The sequence below is a fragment of the Neopsephotus bourkii genome, unplaced genomic scaffold (genome assembly GCF_033783945.1).
Source record: "Neopsephotus bourkii isolate Nb327-2 ecotype Australia unplaced genomic scaffold, CSIRO-AGI_Nbou_v1 NB_1760, whole genome shotgun sequence".
NCBI classification, from domain to species: Eukaryota; Metazoa; Chordata; class Aves; order Psittaciformes; family Psittacidae; genus Neopsephotus; species Neopsephotus bourkii.
The window spans coordinates 5,209,670-5,221,974 of record NW_026902234.1 but is presented as its reverse complement, the minus strand read 5'-3'; the positions used below and the strand labels follow the sequence as shown (position 1 = coordinate 5,221,974).

The following is a 12,305-nucleotide window of genomic DNA, read 5'->3' as shown; positions in this document are numbered from 1 at the left end:
TAATTTGAACATCCATTCATCCTCCTTCTTTGCTTCCTTGCTTGCTTCTTTGCTTCCTTGTCTCCCTGCTTGCTTCTTTCCATCCATCCATCCATCCATCCATCCATCCATCCATCCATCCATCCATCCACTGCTGTCATTTAGCTGCACATAGAACCCCAATGATGGGGTAAGAAAAAGCAGTTAGAGCATAAAGCAGTTAAAAAGTGACATTATCAGTACCAATTTGACTTTTCTGACTAGCAGAGCACTAAGTTAATGTAGCTCACAGGGCTAAACTTGATTCCGTTTACTGAGACTATGTAAAGGATTTGGAAATTCAGTATTCCAGACTTTGGGGAGAAGGAAGAGAAAAGGGAAAAAAAACCCAAACAAACAAACAAACAAAACACCTGAAAAAAAGTTCCTCAAATTTAATTTTTGAAAATTCATTTTTTCAGATTAAGCAGGTACAGGGGCCTCTTTTGCCAGACAAAATCTTGACACCCCTTGCACTATAATCTAAGCGTATTTGTCCTCTAGTTGCAAAAATGTCTTCTACCTTTATGACAGCTTTATCTGACCAGTACTGGCTAATGCCACTGAGTGAAGGTATGTTGGTCTTGCCTTGCATCCCAAATAGAAGGCATTGTTGACTGCTGTATTGGTGGCTCTACTGCTCCTTTCCAAACTGTGTACAGGTCCTGTTTCTACAGGATAAAGGAAATATTAGAGATTGAATTTTAAGGTGGTTCCTATGCAATCCCTGAAAAAAAAATCTAAGAATCACTGCATGTCTCCATATTTATTTATGTTTTTAATATAGCCCTTACTGCAGTAATTAACCTTAGCACACATCCCCTGTTCAGCATATGAATTCCCCATTGTTTTTTTTGGGAAATACTTGCTTGTACACATGTAAATAGATATTTAATCAGCTCTTCTGAATCACATTCAACTGCTAAGAAGCTTCATGGAAAACTTTTCATTGAAAAGAAATCATATAAAATTCTAAGAAATGTGCCATATATGCAGAAAAAGTACAAAAAAAAAAAAAAAGGAAATACAAGTCATTTCCCAGCAGAATTAGCAGAGGCTTATGCTCAAACTAGAGTATTAAGTTTTCTTCTCTTCTTCCTAAAATATGCAGTTTTTTCCAGCCAGATGAAAAGACTGAACAGAAACATAGATGAGAAAACATCTAAAAATGATACCCATTGAGCTCCTTCAGATTTGGCAAATAAGGAATGGAAAAGAAATCTCATGTGGTCTAGCTGATCCAAGCATAGAAGGTCAAGTTCACCTCCAGTTTGAAACAGACAGCAAAAGCATGAAAATCCTTCTAAATGAAGAACCAAATAAAAAAGAATCTTCACTGAAAGCTCTACAATCAGGAACAAAAAAATCAAGTTAGTTTCTCATGATTCATGAGTGAAGGTAAAATCAGATAAGTGCTAATTTCTAAGTGCATTTTATCATTTTGCTCTGGTGTTAGAAATATATTCAAACTGTAGTTTTAACTTTGCTGAAATTAACATTTTGGGTGTTGAAAATTATAGAAGGAAACAAAAGAAAATATTATTGCTGAAGTGCTGGTTGATGCAGTACATGAGAAAGGAAACCCAAGAATTTTACAGACTGTAAACATTGCACAGTGCAAATCCCCAGTGAATACCTTGATACTTGTGGCCAACTTTAGAACTATAAATGAGATAATAAGGTAACCTGGAAGGCACAGAAACAAGAATAACTTGGAATGATATATTTACTTTCTTTTGAGAGGTCGTGGCTTCATTTTTTGAGCTCAGTGGAGAAGTGAGGTTACAGAAGGCTGAAGAATTGTGACATACACGAAATTGGCATGTTGTGTCCAAGGCAGGTATCATAGAATCATAGAACCATAGAATAGTTAGGGTTGGAAAGGACCTTAAGATCATCTAGTTCCAACCCCCCTGCCATGGGCAGGGACACCTCACGCTAAACCATGCCACCCAAGGCTCTGTCCAACCTGGCCTTGAACACCACCAGGGACTCAGCATTCACATCTTCCTTGGCCAACCCATTCCAGTGCCTCACCACACTCACAGTTTTGAACTCATGGTGTTAATGAACCAGATTTCATTGGGTCTGGCCACTATGGAGTTAAATTTCCCCATAGCTGCCTTCATAGTGCTGCGGTTTGTATTGGTAGCTAGAAAAGTGTTGATAACACACCAGTGTTTTAACTGCTGCTGTGCAATGCTCACACAGCATCAAGGCTGTCACTACGACATTCCCTCTCACCAGCAGGGTGGGAGTGGGCAAGAGCCTGCAAGGGGCCACAGCCTGGAGAGCTGACCCAAACTGGCCAAAGGTTATTCCATAACATATGATGGATGCTCAGCAATAAAGGCTAAGGGAAAGGAGAAGGAAAGAGGGGCATTTGTAGTTACTATGTTTGCTTTACAGAGAAACCGCTAATATGTACTGATGCCCCATATCCTGGGAACAATCTGGACATTGCCTGCTGATAGGAATTAGAGAATAAATCTTTTGTTTTCCTTTGCTTCTGCATGTGGCGTTTGCTTTTAATTTATTAAACTGCCTTTATCTTGACCCATTGAATTTTTTTCCACTTTATTTTCTACCCCACCTGTCCTGCTGAGGAGGGGACAGCCAAGCTCAACACACCACACAAATGCAGAGTTAGTTTTATTGTAGGAATTATCATATACTTTTTTGTTCATATAGTGAAATGTTACTGACCATTGTGTTAATAACAGTTCTAATATTTTTCTTCAAAGGTCCTTCAGGCCTTGTCCTTTACTGTAGTTTTTTTCTCTGGCTGTTAGATATTCTGTTTACACTAAACAACAAAGAATCTAATTACTGAGCAGAATCAGTACTGTTTTGTTGGGGGTTTTAAGTGAATTTTAAATGAGAATGAGCTTTAAAGGTTGCAGTATTCAGATACTTAGTATCAAACCAAAATATCCTATGTGAATTTAACATATTCAGAAATAAATAACTCGGCAAATAATTTAGTGGGGCAGTACAATAATCATTATTCCTCTTTCAGTTCTCTGGTGGTTCCAAACTGAGTAGTCCAAATATTTTCTGTACTGGTGGTACTTTATGGTGAGATTTCCACTAAATGCCAATGGAAAAAAGGTTGGCAAAATGGATTGCCAGCAGAATCACTGTTTGGAGAGCAAAAGGAGAGGTGTACCATTCCAGATCCACCAGAACCTCATTTTGTTTAGTTATATCTTGAAATAAACTTGAAATAATAAGGAAAAAAAATCCTTCTTCAATAGTTAAAGAAAAATTTCAACAAATTCTACGTTTTCTTGGAAAATGTTGATTTTGATGAAATGTCATGTTATGTTAAGGAAATGTCTTGCCAGAAGTCTTTCAGGCAACTGTGTTATCAAGTATAAAATGAACCATGCCTTTAAAAAACCCTGTATTTGCTTCAAGTCAAGCATTTAAGCATTCAGTGTTTGCAGGACTAAGCTAGACGTTTCAGTAAGATAACCATATCTTCGCCAGTTAGACTCTACCAGTATGGTGCAGTCAACACCTGCTGCAGTTCATTCACTGCTTCTGTACTGACCCATTTCTTGTTCATCCTTCAATACCACAAGCAAGTACGGGTGTTAGCAGTGAAGGTAAAGCCCAGCTATCCATTCCGGTTCTCACTGCTGCAGTAAACACTATTTTGTTTGGAAAGAAATTTGATGGGAAAATCTCACTCTGAGCTGCAGGCTTATATTGGGACATTCATACATACTTGTGTGGAAGGTACAAGCACAGTCCCTCAGCAGTTAGGAGCTGTGAGGAAACAAAGGCTGCTCAGTACAGACCCAGAAAACTACATAACAAACAGGCACCTTTTTCTTCTGAGCTGAATTTCAACCACCTCTCTGAAAGCTTGGAAGTACTAGATTTCTTAGCAAAAATATTGTAAATAATCTGGTCACCAAACCATTACAGCTGAAGATTGAAATATATTGCAGGACCTCTGCCTTTGAAGAGTTTTTTCAGCCCAATTGTCTTATGCTAAAAAATGTCAATGGCATAGTCATACCACCTTAAAATAAAGTTCTTTGGGAAATTTAGGACAGTTTTAATTATAGACTTTCCTATTTGCTTTACCTATAACAGCAGTGCAAACTATGTGTTTGAGATCCTTGTCATAGTTATGAGTGTTACTAGATACGTATAAGAGTTCTAATCTCTGTGGCCTCAACACATCATATTTTACAGACTCACTATTTCATAAAGAGGAAAATTAATACATTCTACTACATCCAGCAATCCACTGAAATACATACAATAATGATAAAAAATATCTTTTTTTGTTGTTTTAGTATTACATGCATTTTTTTATGATACTGTCATTGTTACTCAATTTCTAAGGTCAGTGTTTTTTGCCAGTAGTTAGCCTGCGGAGGTAAGTGGTATTTAAAGTATATTTCCATCCATCAGCTCTTTTGAGTGCCAGTATCTTGACAGGAATTGCTGTGCATTTATCAGCAGGGCTATGGATAGTCCCATTAAGTTATCACAGCATTAGACTATTCCGGAAGCTTTTTCCTATCACTTAAAATTCTTGAATAAATTTATTTACCAAGTGTTACATGCAATGATAAGTTACAAGTATATCATGTGAAGTAAACCATGTCTCAGGTTTTGTTGCCTTTATTAGTCATTATGCATCTATACCCGTTTCTCCTATGCCTTTATTGCCTGTGCAATATAACAGGGAGTAAGATGTCAGATACTGTGTGCTAATTCTCAAGTGATAGAGATTTGCCAACGGAAACTCTGGCTTAGTGACCTCCTACATTGAACTATTGATTTCAGCGCAAATAATTGGGTTTCAAGAACTTTTCAATTGGTTCTTCACAAAATTTTAAAAGGCAAAGGCAGTGGTGGAGAAATGACATCTGGGAACTGTATAAACTGCAGCTTCTTTCCTCTGACACGTATTTTCCCCACTGGAGCTGGTGAGTGGTTTCCACCATCGGGGCAATTCATGGTGATTCAGCACTTTATTTAATGCATTAAGTGACTTCTACAGTCAAAACTTAGTGATCTTGGTTGATACAGTTAAGTTTTGATTAAATTTTTCATCAAAGAAACTCAATTTTTGGTAAACCAGTTCACCTTTCACCCCAGCAATTTCTTAGCTAGCTCTACTCTCAACAGCCTACATAGACTTGTTGCAACTGTTGAGGAATATGTTAGGATCTATGGTGGAAGTCTTTGCTAAGGCAGTGCTGCAATAATTGGATGGTGATGAGTTGCAGTTTGGTGCTCCTCCAGGCTGAGGTAAGATATTGGGATAATATGTTAGATCTAGCCCAACTCTGAACACTGGACACCTTTTAACTGAGATTGTAACCTTGATGACAGAAAATAATGGTGAAAATACATATAGATACATGAAAAAATTGTCGCTGTGCAATGGTCCATATTCAGCTAAGTATATACTGTTTTACAGTCAACTGTTGAGAGTTTTCAGTAGGATAAAAGATGCTTTGCTATGAGATGTGTATATGTATCATGTTACCTACTGAAGAACAGGACAGATTGCTAACTCATTGTGATGGCTTACATAAATTATAGTTTATAAAAAGAATAAAAGGAGGATTGGTGGTACAAAATAATCTAAAAATTGTACCACTATATGACTCTAAATCAAGTAAAAACTCTATTTACTAAAACATTAAAAAAAATTGAAACAAATTTGCAATTAGTACTTTACATTAATGTTCAGGCTGTTTTTTCAGTTCAGAATCATACATTTGTCCTCTACAAGGCCAGTGACTTGATGTCCTTAAGCAAAATTTTCATTTCTGATTCATAACATAAAAAATCAGCATGATTCTGAAAGTCACATTGGCCAAAAGATTTAATCACTTTTTCAGAATAGAGTAGAAAAATGGGTGCAGTCTACCAATAAGTGAAAAATAAACCGATTTCTAGTTAAAGTGTATGACATTTACAGAATGTCTAACTTCCTTTCAGTCCTTGAGTCAGTTGATTTCAGTGCCAGTGTTTCACCTCCTTTCTTTCACATAAATTACTGGTTTTCCACCTCAAAAATCACAGTACAAATCCTGCCTTTCTTATCATTCTCACCCTTCAGTGTCCACAAAGTATGCTACTAAATGCACTAAACTCGCCTCACACAGTTAATAATAAAACAATAGATTTTTACTTTTTGGTAGTGGTAGCAGGGGAGGTTGTAACAGATTTCAGAAGATAATTAAAGCCCATAAGTACAGCTTTCAGTTTCCTTTCAAAACTGATCTAAACATTGTTCCTTGCTGCTACAGCTGTGGGATTTTTGTACCGGAATGGCAGATGAGGTATGTTATCAATCACAAAAGGCTCTATTAATTTTATCACAACTCCAACGACTGTTGACATTAAATGGCACAAATTTGGCCATTGTGGTCCCTGAGGTAGTGCATCTTCACATCCTTTCAAATGCTAATTATGTTTTTGACCTTAAAAAAAGAGAGGCTGTTTTTATCCCCATCAAGCCCCCTTTCCCTCCCTCCTGGTAGCAGAAACATTTTCACAGGGCCATTTCTCTGCCCACACTGCTTTGCTGGTGGGATTTTTCCCTTTTTAAGTGTTCTTTTTTTTTTTTCCTTAATAAAAAAAAGCATCCTTATAAGATTTCAATAGCTATTTAAAGGAAGGGTAGCTACACAGTAGTGCTGACATTAGCTTTCACTGAGATGAAGAGAAGAGACCGCTTGATGATGAAGACATTTCAAGGACACCACCGGTATGGAATAGCTTTCTCTCTGGGTCAGTCAGTGTTTCAGATTGCTTAATTACTGCAAATTCATGCAGGTAGCTGTGATGAACACATGGAAAGCCATTAGGAGGTCTCATCTCTTGTTTAACTTCTGAGAGAAAAAAACATAATTGTTGAAATGGTGAAAGAGTTTTGCTCAAGCTTTTCATAGGATATCACTACCTGTCAGTCATTGGGAACCGTCTAAAATAGTTTTTGTCCTCTCCATATTAATATTAAGCATATTATATTAAACAAAATGGCTGTGTCATATCTTTTTCAAGGTCATCTGAATTATAACAGCAACACTGTGTCTTTTTACATGAAACAGGATATTTTGTACTTCATTTATTTGGATTTACTTGCAGCGCTCCTTACAATATCTTTTCTGAAATGTTAGTTCTTTCACTGTGTCTTTCCATTTAACTAGAAATTAAAGCACTTTTATCCTAAAAAACCCCAACCACACACAAGCAGAATGCAGTACATTCTTTACTATTTAAGATGACAGGTGTTTATTGCACCCGAACATAACCTCGTGCTCACAAAAAGGAAGTGTGAATATATGGGATCTTTCATGCCAAATTTTTCCTCAGCCTTTTAAACTGAAACTCAGTTGAAGTCAGTGATCTAAGGGCATAATTCCGCCCTTTCATATATGGGCAGCAGGTAATGAGATTAAGAGAATGTGAACCCCCCCCTGTAATATATATATATGAGCATAAGCACCAAGGCAGTGTTGCATCCTGCATTTGGGCCACAACAACCTTATGGAATGCTATAGGCTTGGGGAAGAGTGGCAGGAAAATTGCTTGGCAAAAAAGGACCTGGGGGCGCTGATTGACAGAACTGACCATGAGCCAGTTTGTGCCCAGGGCAGCCAAGAAAGCCAACAGCATCCTGGCCTATATCAGCAATAGTGTGTCCAGCAGGGCTATGGCAGTGATTATCCCCCTGTACTCAGCACTGGTGAGGCTGCACCTCGAATCCTGTATTCAGTTCAGGAACCCTCACTACAAGAGACATGGAGCTGCTGGAGTGGCTCCAGAAAAGGACAGCAAAGCTGGTGAAGGATCTGGTACACAAGTCTGGTGAGGATTGGCTTGGGGAACTGGCTTTTTTAGTCTGGAGAAGAGAAGGCTCAGGGGGCACCTTATCACTCTACAACTACCTGAAAGGAGGTTGTAGTGAGGTGGGGGTCAATCTCTTCTCCCAAGTAACAAGCAATAGTACCAGAGCTAACAGCCTCAAGCTGTGCCAAGGAAGGTTTAGATTGGATATTAGGAAAAATTTCTTCACAGATAGGGTGATCAGGTGTTGGAACAGGCTGCCCAGGGAAGTGGTGGAGTCACTGTGCCCGGAAGTGTTCAAAAAACGTGTAGATGGTTTAATGGTGGTCTTGGCAGTCCTGGAGTAACGGTTGGACTTGATGATCTTAAAGGTATTTTCCAACTTAGTTGATTCTATGATTCAGATCAGGTCTTGATTCATAGACTGCCTTTACTATAAAATTAGTATCAGAATCCAGACTGCTCAGTTTCCCTGTCAGAGGCACCTCTAGTTAAACGAAGACATCTTAGTGACACTGACTCTGGGCTTGTCAGGGCTTATGAGGTATAATGTGACAATGACAATTTCATTCCCTCTCCTGAAAAGCCATGAAATTACACCGAGAAAATGGTGGCTTGTGTTTGGATGTTTCTAGGAGGTGCTCTGTTTCTGAAGGCAAAGAATCAAATTTAGGATATTTTCTAGCCTATGATATGCAGGTGATTGGGTTAGATGTCCATGTCCCTGCCTTGAACATGTCCTGGGCCTATATACTTGGATTCATGATTGCAGGTCCAGGAACTGGTTGAGTTGCAAGAAAGTACTGACGTGTTCCCACAGAAATGACAACTGTAGTAATCATCACAGAAGTTAAACCCTGGTCTTACAGTTAAGAAAGGCACAGTTTAAAATGGATGTACTTCCTAATGTTAAAAGTAAACTCTTACCAAAAGCTGCTACAGCAAGTATTTGTGAATATGATGTTATTTCCTCCAGAGTGCTCATGCACTGTGCATTTGAAATCATGATCTCTGAGAAGGAACACGCCATATATATATATGTATATGTGGATGAAATAATGGCTTCCACCATTTAAAAAAAGAAAAAGAGGGACACATCTTTATCTAGGCTGTATTTTAAGGATTTGATAGCAATCTATCTAAAATATTTGCAAAATTTAAAGGGTTTCATTTTGGAGTATATACCAGCTCCTGAGATAGATAGAGTTTGGGCCATTATTTTCCAAGACTTGAAGAGGTAGCAGAGGTGTAGTTATATTGTGATAAAGCACTAGGATGATGTTCAAGAGATTTCCAGTCCCTTGCTAGCACTGCTTTGCTGAGAGGTATTTGAGCCAACTGTTTACTTCCCTTCAGTTCCCTCATCTGTATAATATGGCAATACTACTTGACCTCTCTTTTAAAGCAATCCGAGATCTTGGAAGGTGAAAAAATTTGTATGAGCAATAAGTACTATTTTAGATATGCACTTTTGTGACCCGTGGCACATTTGGCCCTTAAACTCTGATTTAAAAGGATGCCTTCCACAAACGTGCAGCCGTTATTTCACTAAGATTATTATAATGTGATGAGGAAAAAAAATGTTTCTTACAGTAAAGAAATTCCAATATAAAATTACAGTGAAACAATATTCAGCTATAATTGCATGGTAAGACTCAAAAGGCACTATTTTCCGCCTAGAAAATTACTTTATGTCTCTCTTAAGTATGTAGGAGCCTGAGGGTACTAATAGCCCAAGAAGGTTCCTACTTTATTCTGTTTATGGTGAATTATTGACATGAGATATGACAACATCATTAGAAGCCTGATAGTGCACAGTAAACTTAAAACATCTTTATAACTGACCACACTTGTTTATATTTTGGCAGTTTTTTAATCTTGCTTTTCAGACGAGTACTGTAACACTTACCTTGGAATAAAAACATTCCTTCAATGTATTCTACAGATGAACTGAATTCTTTCTGATTCCCTTTGAAAGGTAGAATTTTTCTTGTGAAACACTAAATAATCTTATTTATTTTTTTCCCTAAGAATTCCAACACTGATGAGTCCATACTAGGAACTAGTTGCTTGCCAAATTTCATTAATTTGATTTTAAAACAGTAGCTGAATTATACAAAGGAGCACAACCATGCAAAACAGACAAACTTCTATTATTCATATACTAATATAATTAAAAAAAAACCCACCAAAACAACAAAACCAATTTATTTTTCTTTAAATTGTCAACTTCTAGCCCCAAGCACATTTTTTATTACTAGTGCACAATCCTATAAAAATAGAGCTTTATAAATGAAAACATTGACAGACCCTTAGCGATAGTGGCACTACAGGGAATAGCTATAAACAACATTTTTATTCCTCAAGCATACCTTACCCTTGAAAGTTTACACTAATTACCTGTAGTTTTGTTAATGTTTTAAGCTGCCCTTCATCTTTCCCATCCAGACATACCACTCAGCTTCCTCAACAGATATATTCAACAGCTTCTGTTCACACCTGACATCAATTTCCTTTGATGTTCACAGTCTAAATGAGAATGCTACAGCAAGCTGTATTTGTGAAGTATACAGGATGCCTTTAAAATGATGGCAGGTATTTTCCTCATTAAAGCAGCCATAACAGATAGTTAGATATGATGCTGTCCCTCACCTTCCTGCTAATTAATGACTATGATTGCAACCCAAATAAGATCAGGCAATTAAATGTGATAACATTTCAGAAGCAAAGAAAACGTACAACAATCTTGGAATAGCTTCCTGTAGATAAATAAAGTTGATCTTAGCAAAATTAACATATAAATGTACTATTCTATCAAAAAATGCACAAACTAAATAATGTAATAATTTTACTTTTAATTGAAATGCGTGCTACCATGGAGATTGAAAGAATAAGCAAGTCCCGTATCTGTTTTTAATTTCTATTAGCAGTGGAGTGGTTTGAATTCTTCAAAGGAAGATTTGTGAAAGGACATCTTTACTACAGAAATATAACCTGGGAAGAAATCTGCATCAAAATGGAGTTCTGTTTTCTGCACCTGTGTACCCTCTAGCAGGGTTACACACCCAAGTGCTCCCTGTTGTAGTCCTGTAACAGTCATGACTGGGCACTCAGACTTTATAAATGCACTAAAATGTTTAGCAGAGACATAGTTAATTTTTAAATTTGCCATCATGAAGTTTCAGAAATGATGTCTGTGGTAATGAAAGGGAAAGTTGTGACTCTTGGAACTACTGACTCCTGACAGACTGAGGCAGACAACATAACATCAATCTGTATTTCCTCCCACTCCAGAGGATTTCTGCACCTACAGTGGAGCTAGTGACTCATTGATTGATTGATTTTGAAAGCTTAGGTGTTTATGCCCTTTTAGTGGCATACTTATAATATCCGTAATATCAATATGTTATCAACTCTGTATCTGTGCCAGTTTTAGTACAAAAGGGGTCCTAACAACAATAGACATATGGAAAACTCAAATGGCCTGATCAATTTTTTCTCTGCTGGGAACAGTAACTTAGTGAATGCCAAGTGTTGGACAAAATGTGGGAGTTCCAATGCCGCCTTCTTTTTTGTTTACCTGGATAGCCAGGGATCAAATAACATAAAATCTTAAGGAGAAGAATGGTCCCATTGGAACAGGAAAAGTTTTCGAGGAGTACTGTGGTAAATACATTCTTCAAGGAACCCTGGGCAAGTACTGAATCTACCACACATCAGTTTTGTCCTTTTCTGACCTTTAGATTTTTTTTTGAGAAATGGGAATCAACAACAGCCATGTTTAAAAGTCTCTTCCACTGCTAAATTCAATCTCCAGCAATGAGCACCCTTCTTCAGGTGTAATGTTGCAACCTACATCACCTTCTGACGGCCCACACCATATCTACAGCTCCTGCACACTCACAGGTTTGTCCTAAATCATGACCATGACAACTCAGCCAGTGGATGGGCGTGTGCTTTGTCACTGCAGCATGCCTCCAAGAGCAGCGAACTGTGATGGATGACTCTAAGCAAGAGATTAGTACATTCAGCAAAATCACCCTTGAGCAGTAGTTGATACTGTAGTGTCACAGGGAATGACAATGTCCCAGACCACCTAGGCCAAGATCAACAAAGATGTGCGTCTGTATCTTCAGACCTATGACTATGTACAACTACTGGCCAAAGCCTAGCAGAGATAAGCAAGCCTGGAAATAATTTTGTCCTTCTTGAAGATACAACGTAATTAGGTAAATGAAATGGGCAAGTGAAAGCCTCTCCTAAGAGGGTCTGTGTGGGGACAGTCAGAACTTTGCAGCCAAGATGAAATATCTAGAACTGTGTCAAACCTTCATGGATATTTTGAACAGGGAGGAAAGAGATGAGCTCTAGAAGTAGTGTTCTTTGTTGTTACTGCAGCACTGAAGCCTTTGGTCTGCATCTTTGTTCTAGTTCCCCATTAAACCTGAAGGTTAGGA

At 37.9% G+C, this 12,305-nt stretch overlaps 1 long non-coding RNA gene across 1 annotated transcript; it reads right to left on the bottom strand.

Moving 5' to 3' along the window:
* Positions 1 to 366: 366 nt before the first annotated feature.
* Positions 367 to 10,494, bottom strand: LOC133225475 (uncharacterized). Its single transcript, XR_009729170.1, has 3 exons — positions 10,249 to 10,494; positions 1,283 to 1,363; positions 367 to 689 (listed from the first exon to the last, which is right to left on the bottom strand). It is a non-coding gene; the product is annotated as an uncharacterized LOC133225475 (long non-coding RNA).
* Between the last annotated feature and the right edge of the window lie 1,811 nt (positions 10,495 to 12,305).